This window comes from Pseudomyrmex gracilis, unplaced genomic scaffold (genome assembly GCF_002006095.1).
Source record: "Pseudomyrmex gracilis isolate BER0280 unplaced genomic scaffold, ASM200609v1 scaffold_64, whole genome shotgun sequence".
NCBI lineage: Eukaryota > Metazoa > Arthropoda > Insecta > Hymenoptera > Formicidae > Pseudomyrmex > Pseudomyrmex gracilis.
This window is the reverse complement of record NW_018020648.1, coordinates 537570-548509: the sequence shown is the minus strand read 5'-3', so window position 1 is coordinate 548509 and position 10940 is coordinate 537570.

Here is a 10940-nt window from a genome sequence, read left to right as displayed (position 1 = left end):
CCTATACTCAAATGTTTTCTACTGTTGCACTGAATAACCCCTAGAAGTTTGATCCCATAGTTCTGAAACACCCTGTATATGTATCGTCACGTAAAGATACGAATGTGCGCGATATATCACAACTTGTTCGAATATTTTTAACAGTTGTACACTGACACCGACTACAAAATACAACAACAAACAATCTTTTCTGTTCCTTTTTGCGAGCATGTCAGGTTTTGAAAAAAAAAAAAAAAAAAACATCACGAAATTTGAAAAGTGGAATACTTGTAACACAAGATATAAAAAAAAACAATTTGTTTAACTTTAAAATAAATTTTTTAAGACGTAGGCAGAGATTATACATACGCAAATTTGCAAAGTTGTACTTTTTGTATTAATATTTATGTCGCACACACACACTCACGCGATGTAAGTCTCGAGAAACGTTTCTCATCTCCCGCTCGTGCCGATTTTTCGAGTTTTTATTTTTCAAGTTTCGCCAACCTACTTTTTAACTTTCGAGATAATAGCTTTTCAGAACTTCGCATGCACGCCGCCCATTTTATTCTTGATTTAATCCTACGATGCATAACTTCTCGATGAATAATGGCAACAAACGCTGAAAAAAACTTTCTAGATTGACACGCGTAGCTTGTATTGTAACTCTTGCGATTATACGTTTGGTGGATTATACAAGTAAGATGATTGAAGGCAAAAAAAGCGTTCAAATGATATTTTTATAACCGATAAGATCGCATCATCCGAATAAGACGTAGAGATTGATGTGTTAATCGAACGTACAGGCACGCACAAGTAACATAAAAAAATAAACGACTTTGTTAAAAAAAACAAAAAACAAAAACAAAAAAAACAAAGAACAACAATTCTTCTTTCTTTATGCATCTTGGGGTTAAACACTGACGTTGTGGGATTTTCTCATATATTGTACTAGTCATAATTTTTTATACGTTAATAACAATAATTTTGCAACAAATCTCTGAATGTAAAGATCACAAATTCACATTTTTTCTTTCACCGTTTTCACGCGTAAACTTTTCGCATCTATACATTTCTGTGTGTGTACGGATTTTGTATAAATAAATATCTTAGAGAAGAAACAAATGTATGAAGGGAAAATTAGACAAATCTAGTTTTTGTTTTTTTAAATAGTTTATTTCTCTTATAAAATAAAAATATAAACTCGATTTGAAGCAAAGAATTTTTTTCACGTTTATTTTCCTTTTCGTTTCCTTCTTTCCTTGCGTTTTTCTCAGCCTACAGTTAATTGTTACACGTAGGAATATATCGCCTATCGCCTCATGTATGTGTACGTGTAACTGTAATTACTTTGTGTTATGTTATTAAAATACATTGTAGAACGAGAAGCTCGGGATGTAAACACACACGTAGCGAACAGGTTAGTGTGTACGTTATGTTTGTTCGCGCGTGATCGAACTTCATTAATTTCGGAGGAACGAAACGCGGCTCGGCGCGTTTTTTTTGTTTTTTCTTCTTTTACGCTCGACGAAAATCCCGTGGATTCCTCCCAGTTTTATACACTGTTTGCACGGGCATTTTTTCTCGCGCTTTTATTGGCCAATTTAGTTAATATCAGAGTACGCGCGGAACACGTATGTGCGCGCTCGCGTCCCGCGCGCGAGATTCCATGAAATATCCCGATCGCGGCGAATCGCCGTCCCATACTCTCCCGATCTGTACCATTACACCCATCCCGTTCCCCTTCTGCGTAATTCTTTCCTTTCTCCCTCCCTCCTTCCTCCCACGCCGGGACTCTCGTCGCGTACTTCGTAACCTTGGGCATTCTGTAATTTAGCAAATTGTTGCGGACTCGACGAAAGGAATCGCTCGATTCGCGAGTGCTTCGCCAATAGCGATGATGGTATCGGGCGCTTGCTCCGCGCTTCGACGACTCGCGCGCGCGCGGAAAAAGGATAAATAAATAAATAATCGGAGAATCGACGAAAGAGATAAGAATGTCCTGCGCGCGCGAATTCCTCCGGACGAACGGAGAGGCAAAACGCTGATCCCGCACGCGATTCGATCGTTTCGGGCGGCAGTGAGAGAATTCGATTCCTCGAATGTTTCACGAGAAACGATCGGAGAGAATTTAATTGAGATTCAAACGGTTTATACGTAAGGTAATAAATAAACTGCAACAAGACGTTAGAGATCTCGGAGAACGCTGGGGATTTAAAATTTTATTTCATATATTTTAATTGTACAAAAAATAGTGTATGTCGGTTCGATCTTCAAACTCCTCCGTGCAGATTTACGACGAGAACGCGGAATGAATATAATTCCTCAACCGGTGATTTTCCAAATTGTGCAACCAGCGTACAATTTTTTCACGTTTGCTTTACTATCGGACACAAATTACTCGCATCGTTAATACGCAGAGGATCGTTATTTCGAGATATTCGCAATCACTCGGGAAGCGCACGCATATCCTGCTAATTAACGCCGCATGTAAAAAAAAAAAAAAAAAAAAACCACTTGGCGAAGCAAACACGAATCGAGAGACTCGCGCGGCGACGTGGCGACGGAACCGAACGACCGGATCGATGATCGCGGATCGATTTAATTGCGAGATTAAACCGCGGCGTTGATCGCCCTTTCCTTGTTTCGCAGCAATAATAATTAACGGTCGATCGCGGGGTTCGTCGAGCGGTCCCGCTCGAGTCCACATCGTTGTTAGACTTAGGCAATATCTACCTGATGACGAAGCAATATTTAATAAATTGAATGCGATGTATATGCGATTTGTGGAACGGAGAGCGAGAGAGCGGGAAAAGATTGCGAGAAAGAGAGAGAAAGAGTGCGAGAAAGAATAACGAACGAGTGATGACAACGGGAATATATGCGTATCGGATAGATAAGAAACACACTTGTAAATCGGTTAGAGAAGTGGTGTTAGGTGTAGTTCACTGTACTGTATTATGCGTCTCCTAGCTAATTAAAAATTTTTATGTTTTCTAAATTCGTTGTCGAACGGAATCGTTTTTTTGGTATATAAATATATAAGTAAATGAAAATCTTATATATTGTATATTTAAATTCTAGACTGTAGACTCTACAGACGAGAGAGTTCTCTCTGCATGTATGAGCAAGCGAATCGATCAATGATTCGCCGCGTGGCGATCGTCGCGAGAACGATCTCTCTCTCGGCGATGTCCTTATATCGTCCCAAGCGTGACAATCGAGATCCATTAAAATTCGCTCGCACACTCACTGCGCACACACACTTGCGCGCGTTTCTCGTCTATACATTTAACGCCAAATGCGACTGAAAAATTTATTTGACGAAGGTCGCGCGTACAAGAAGTGCTCAGAGAAGTCCGACACAAGTAAATAACGCATCTGGCGATAATTGTAACTGCGAGTCCTGCATATTCGTTTCGCGCGCGCGCAAACACAAATCACATCCCGAAGAAAAATTTCCTCAAACTTCGAAATGCCGTGCGACCGGTAGGTAGCGTCGGAAATCGATCGCGGATTTGCACGAACTCCGCTCGTTGTGTGTGAATAATATATAATAATAAAAAAAAGTTCGTTCTTGTAATGTACCGATGATCCTTTCGAGAGGAACACACTGCCACCTCGTACGAGACAAACAAGCAGAAGTGTAAAAAATCGGAGGAGAAGAAGCGGATCTCGATCAATACACAGGCCCGCGCGAAAAGAAAAAAAAACGCATCTTTCACGCGATGCAACGTGCCGATTGTGTGTTTGACAAACGCCATACACAAGTACCTCATGATACAAAACACATGTACAAATGTTCATACGTTTTCAGAATATTAGCTAATTAAATAAAGAATGAATATCTCCAAAAATCGCGACAACAAAATGTGGCATCAATCGATTTCTCCTCTCTATGAAGTGCCTCCTCACTCCTCGTTATTAGTTTTTCTTTTTCTTACTTTTAAGCGCGTGTCTTGTTATAATTTATTAACAAACAAAGAAAATATCTCGATAATAAAAAAAAATATTACAAAATTAACAATATAAACAATAATACAAAAATTAATGACGCGAAAATAAGTAAATAGAAAAAAAATTAAAACTTTTCAAGACAAAATATGATAATAGAGCAAAATGCGGAGCAGATTAACTCGGTTGCTGATATAAGTACGGCTTTGATGCATTGCACATTTTTCTGTTACACCAAAAAACGTGAACGAAAGATGATGATTTGCCGCGAGGACACAATTGCAGTGCGCACGAGAGAGAGAGAGAGAAAGAGAGAGCGAGCAAAGGCAAGCAGACGGTAAGTACATTCATGAAGAGTAAAATTATAATATAATAACAGTAATAGAGAAGAGTGCGCTATAGTATATCACAATACGCTTGCATTATAACGCGCGTAACAGAGTAATTTATTTAATGACTTGTGTCGCTGTTTACGACATTTAAGCGACGCGGCAAGGCCGTTAAATAATTATCGGTGTTTGAAGCACGCAAGTCGCTTCGTAATAAGCGACGTATCTCACAACGCGAGGGAAGTGTAAATCCACACAGGGGTGTTTGAGCAAACACGACGATCATTTTTTTTTCTTGTAATTTGCAATTATCTCAAGTGACTGTGTGTTATTGCCAATTTAAAAACTTGCAAACAAATTAGAATTGTAAGTGGAATACACTTTGATGAAATTTAAAATTATTCTCAAAATTAACTCGTTGACATATGTGAATTATAAAATTCACGAACACAATATATTTATTTATCTAATAATAATAAACGATTTATTTGAAGCAAAAACAAATTAATAAATTGGTTTACTGCTGTCTTAAATTATTTTTTATCATAATTGCCATTTTTTAAATCTTTATTATTATTATCTTTCTTCGTGCGACAGACGTCACGCAGTTTTTACCCGGTCTCGTATTTATATATATATTTGGAGCAATTTTCCTGACATGCGTGCATCGGCGAAAAAGTATCTCCTTCTCTCTTTTCTCCTCTCCTTTTCCTTCTCTCTCTCTTTCTCTTTTTTCTCTCTTTCTTTCGGTCACCTCTCCATCGTCGGCATTTTTCAGCCGATTACCGTGACCGGCTTAACGCACGAAGATTACCGCGGCGCTCTCGCGTCTCGTGATAAATAGCAAGATTACGAGTCTGCGTGTCGGCCAATGAACGATGCCCTCATGCTCGTGGACCATATGTTCCTCCAAGGCTGTGGGACCCTCGCCTCCAGGACTGTGGACCACGCTAACGCGCGCAGCGCGCGTTTCGAGCGAGTTATCTCGCCGTGTTTTGTGTTGTAAACACGTACACGTCAATACATCCGTCGTAAAAGTATAAAAAATTGTACTACGGCGTTAATTATTCGAGATGATTACTTTAGAGCTTGAACTGATTAAATTTTCAATCAAACAGTCAATCAACAAAAAGTATTAAAAACTTTGTAAAAATTAACGCGTTAATAATTTAATAATTTTAATCATAAAAACTGTTGTTTTACTTTGTAGATATTTCTCTTTACTATTTTATTACTAATTTTATAAAAGTAATTTTACATATACTCCATTTTTATATATAAATTATATAATTTAGTTTTTATAAAATTTCTCTCTCGTAGAACAACTTAATTAATTTTTTATACAATTTATAAGAGAAAAAAGAGAGAGCTCTAAAAGTTTTTGTAAAAGCTTTTAAGGTGATTAGTCGCATGTTAATAACTTTTGTGAAATGGCGACTGATCAAATTGCTTTTTTTTTTAATCACAAAACCTGCAATTCAAGGACAGACCATCTCCCAGCTTCCGATACGGGAAGGATTTTTCCCACAGCGTAAACAGCTGTCGTAATGAGTTGCATCCTCACGTCGGCCTTCCGGCCCGCTCTTCCTCTTCTCGGGGAGGCTTTATCTCGTCTCGTCTCTCTGTTCTATAACGGCGACCTTTCGTTAAGACGATATATGCCCTACGTGACAATGCAGGTTTCCTTTATCGGTATGTGAGTGAACTCCCGCGGGAACGCCGCGCGCGAAAGAAGGGCACGACGAAATTTGAGAAACGAGCCCTTCGACGGGCATAAATCGTCGGGCCGATAAGCCCCCCAGATAAGAACGAGCACGACCTTTTACAAGATTCGCGCGATTTCACGTTTCTTCTCAGACATTTCTTCCTTCCGTCCCGTCTTTTTTTCTCTTTTAGGAATACTCGTTTATCTCTTCCCACCGGTTTCTGCAGTGAATACAAATTAATCACGCCGGAGACACGCCGGGCAATTTTTTGAATTACGTAACAGAAATGGAATTTTACAAAAACGCGTTTTTCATTGCCGCGAGTGTTTAAAGTTTCAACGCGAGAAGAGAGACTTCGAGAATCTTATTTGTGCTTGTGTCATCGACATTTCTTTTCCGTGACGAATAAGTTGTCTAAAAGAAGTCGAAAGATGATATTGAAAGGTGGTATCGAAGGTATTCAGATTACGTGGGTCACGGACCAAGTGAGGAGGCTACGAGAAGAAGTTATGGGGAAATGCGTGAGGTAGGTCGTGCGAGATGAAAGTTACTGCATCAAGGTTCCCCGGGAAGTTCCCGGGGAGATACTTCTGGCACAAGAGGCCCGAATTAATGTGGCCCGTGTTACTGTGGCGCACACATTCGCTTTCGTTGTAATCTTTTTATAGCGTTTCATCTCGAAAAAAGAACGTTTCCGAAAGATAAGCTCACGTGTGTCGTCGATTATCGTTACGTATGTATGTGTGTGTGTGTGTGTGTGATATTTATTTGAATTTCTCTGTGTTTCTTTAAAATAACAAATAAACACAACAAAATTGAATTTTCTAATTTTAACAAAGATACATTTTGATCATAGAAAGAAAATTGCACGTAAAAGAAAAAATAAATATTACAATAAATAACAAAATGTAGTTTTAAACTTTATATAAACATTAAATAATGTTATTCAATCTTACACACACATCACTAACTTGAAACATTGTGTTTCATCATACAGTGATTGAGTTCAAAAAAATAAAACTAAAAAATTAATTTAAAAATTAATTAATTTAAAGATAAAGTATACACAAAGTAAGAACGTTGCACGTAGCTATACTTACGACAGGCAAGCGAACTATGACAAAAAAAAAAAAAATTAGTATTATATTTAAGAAAAAAGAGATCTTATGTTGACCATATGGCAAAGTTAGTAGCCGATCGCTTTTAAGTCACGCCGTCTGATTCGTCATCGTAATTCTCCGAGATTTTCGAACGGCTGTCTCGCGACGCGCACATGTTCCTCTCAGTTTCACGTTATTCAACAAGCATTTTATCAAACTTACATTAAATGCGACGTTTACGTAATATACATCCATCTTTAATAATTATAGTTTAAATGTTAAAGTTTTTTTTTACAAGACAAGTGTTGCGTAAAGATAGAAAAAAAGTGCCGCGTTAAAACATTCTGCGAGTCTTAACGCAGAGAAGTAAAAGTAGAAATATAGAAAAAAAAAAAAAAAAAAACTACATGTCGGTATTTGCAGTTGGGGATCCGATATTTAAGATCGTCATAAATTCATCCATCGGATATTACATATGTAACCCAATAGAAAGGCCCGCACGGCATCTGAAGGATAAATCCGAGACGTTTTTAAACACAAGATCGGACTGCGAACGGACCAGTGCGTTCGATTTTTGTTTTGAATTTAACAACAACCGTATATCTGATTTGTAGGAATCGAATTACAACAATTGCCGGAATCTTACTTGCTGGATTCGGGTTCTCGAACAATTTGACGCCTCGCCGTCAAAAGTTTCGAGGTTTCCTCTTTTTCCCACAGCGACCCGGTGTGAAAGTAGTCCGAAAGATCGCGTAACATCGACGTATACAGTGCAAATAATAAAGAAGATCGTCCGGTCGTTGATTGTTCCTAATGGCCACAGGTGAAAGTCGGCGGGGAGAAAGTTCGGGGAATACAGGCAGCGCGTTTTCTCGTAATACGTGACGAAACGGCCGGACGTAATGCGAAACGGCACATTTATTTTCGAGCAACACTTTCGATCTCCGCGAGAGAGACGGAAATCAAAACAAGAGACGAAGTAAAAAAGAGCAAATCTCTTTCTTTCTCTCTCTCTCTTTCTCTCTCTTGCAGGCGATCTCGTTTCGATTTCTTTATCACGTAAACCGCAATGTTAACGACAACAGCGTTCCAACGACGCGTCGTGACTATTAAAGATTTTCTGCGATTTTGATGGCCGCGCGAAGCGGCACCGACGCGGCCGACGCATCGGCAAACAAAGTCGGCGACGCGGTATTCGGGGATGCATCTCTTATGTGCACATATATGTACGTCGGCACCGCCGAGAAGAAGGTCCGCTCACTTCGGAGCCTCTGGTAGCATCTGCCAGCGTTTCATATGCCCGTAGTTTGCGCTTCCCAGGCTCCCGGGGATGCACCTGGTCCTTATACTTCTCTGATGTCGATGCACTCTCTCTTCAGTCGGCACTCTTTCTCCGTCGTCTGTCTCTTTCTTTTTTTTGGGAAGGGTACTTGCTTCACGAACGTCACGGGGTATGCTCCTGTGAACCTGAATAGATCGATGTATTCGGCTCCGGAGATCGAGTGCTCAATAGCGAGACACCCTGCCGTAGGTGACCGATTTACCGTTTCGAAGATTTATCTCTACGTTCTTATACACGCACACATACACGCACGCACGCACGTACGTGCAAGAGTTCGTCGGCGCATTAGTAGAAAAGACGCGTTTGTGAAGGGCCGCTTCGAGAAACGATACAGATAAATGTATGTGTATTATGTATGTGTGTGTGTAAAAAATATAATAATAAGATATTTAAAAGAGAGAGAGCCACGCGCTAAATGTAAAATATTTTTAAAGTGTAAATTAATTAAAACTTGAATTAATTGTTAAACATTTTGCGAATATTTAAATTATTAAATATTTTACGTACAGCGCATGACTTTTAAATGCATCCTTATTTCTCTTTTTAGTTGGATGTTAATATAAATCTCTTTCTTCGATTATTTGTTTAAAAATGTAAATTTTAATAAAATTCCCGTGAGAATTCTGTTGATAATCGAACGATTTCGGTTTGGGGAATAAGTCGAGAACGAAGTAGTATTTCAATTCTCTCGGAAACAGCTTCGCTACTTCGCTACGAGCCAAAGCAAAATATTTATGATAGAAGTATATATCTCTTGCGAGAGTACGTGTGTCTTGTGTCACGAACGCGCCGCGCGGAGCGTACACACGTAACTATAATAGTCAAGTCGACGAAAACATCAGCGAACTCGATAACTTGAGAAATCCGTTACAGTCGTGAAAAATTTAAATTCTTTCTATGGCAAAAGTTGTAAAACCTTAAAGACAAAAATCCGACTTTTTCCACTTAACGCAACGGAACACATTTAAGCAGATATTTTGTACAGAAAAAAGATGGCGTTTTAATGATTGATAAAAATTCATATTTTTTTGCAAATACGCGCCATTGGTAACGCTGTAAAAAAAAAAATATTGATTCTCCGCTCGCGGCCTGTTTGCGCCCTCGGGCGTGAAGATAACGTTTGTTTCGCGGATTTACAAGTACATTTTTCCGAGGGTTAATAATCCCGGAGACTCGATAATAATGATCCCGGAGTCGGAGGCAAAAATGCGAGCCACTCCCTCGATCCTCGTGCCGGGACGACGATGCGGCATTAGTAAAAACGCGATATTGTCTGACTCAACAGGTTGTCTCGCCACCCCCGCACCCACAGCTGGCGGCAGCCAGTGAGAGAGAGAGAGAGAGAGTGCCACCCCACACGCTGCCAGCTTTGTATTAAATAAACCTGACGATGGGGTGATCTCTCTCCCTTTTGTCGGACTTGTCGGGCAGGGAGAGCTATCCACGTATAGCCCATTAGAGATGTTATTAAGTATCTAATTCGGTGTTTTTTTCTGCCGGCGATTGTCTTTTCTCAGACGTTTCTGCGCGTGACGTTTCGAAGACAAACGAGACCACAACCCAATCTCGATGCTCGTGACTCCTGATCGGTAATTTGTACAATAAAAAAGACCGCGTATTTAAAATCGAGAAACGAGAGTGCGGAAAACGTAGGAAAAGTGTGAAAAGTGGACTCAATTTTTTTGAAATTGTCCGACAAATATCGTTCGCTAGAAAATTTCTCTCTCTCTCTCTATATATCTCTCTCTCTCTTTCTCTGTTCTTTTGTTCCCGCAAACACGAGAATGTCATCAAGGAGAGGCGCCATGTGCGATCCACGGTCGAATTGAGAGCTCGAAAATCCCAATCAGCTGCTCGCCAGTTATTCAAGCAAACAAGGGATACGCTCCGACAATAGAAAAGCGCGCTCTTCTCGTCAACACATGCGCGCGCACACGCTTTTCCACGATGTGTTCTGCATGTGAGAGAGACCCGTGGAAACTCGAGAGCCGGTGCATGGCAACTTTGCAACACATGTTCTGCGTTCGGTTTCTTACTTGCACGAAACCGCAGGAACAAATTTTGTTTGTGTCTCAAATTGTGACGCAGTATTTTTTTTCGATTTGTTCAGACTGACGATAAACTGACAATAAAGATCGAATCGTCTAAAAAATTATTCAGTTTTATCTCGCAAGAGTGAAAAGTTCTCAACAAATACACGCTTACACGTTCAAGGTGAGAAAATAATTTTTTTTCCATTATATTTCAATCAAAGGGTTATTGCAATTCTTTCGACACGATACGCTCTTATTGAAGCATTTTTTTTTTTTTTTTTTTTAGAAGTTTTATTCGAAGATCGAAGCGTGGAATGCTTTCGTTTCGTAAGTTACGAGTCACTTTCCTCGAAAAATAGAGCGAAAGGAAGCAATTTAGCTTGAAAGTAAATCCTTTTACGAACCGCAGTGTCGTTTATCTGGAACTGCATCAGTTGCACGGCGCGCTCAACCCTTTCTCTCGACATATGACTCGAAAAACTGTCAAATTCGTCTCT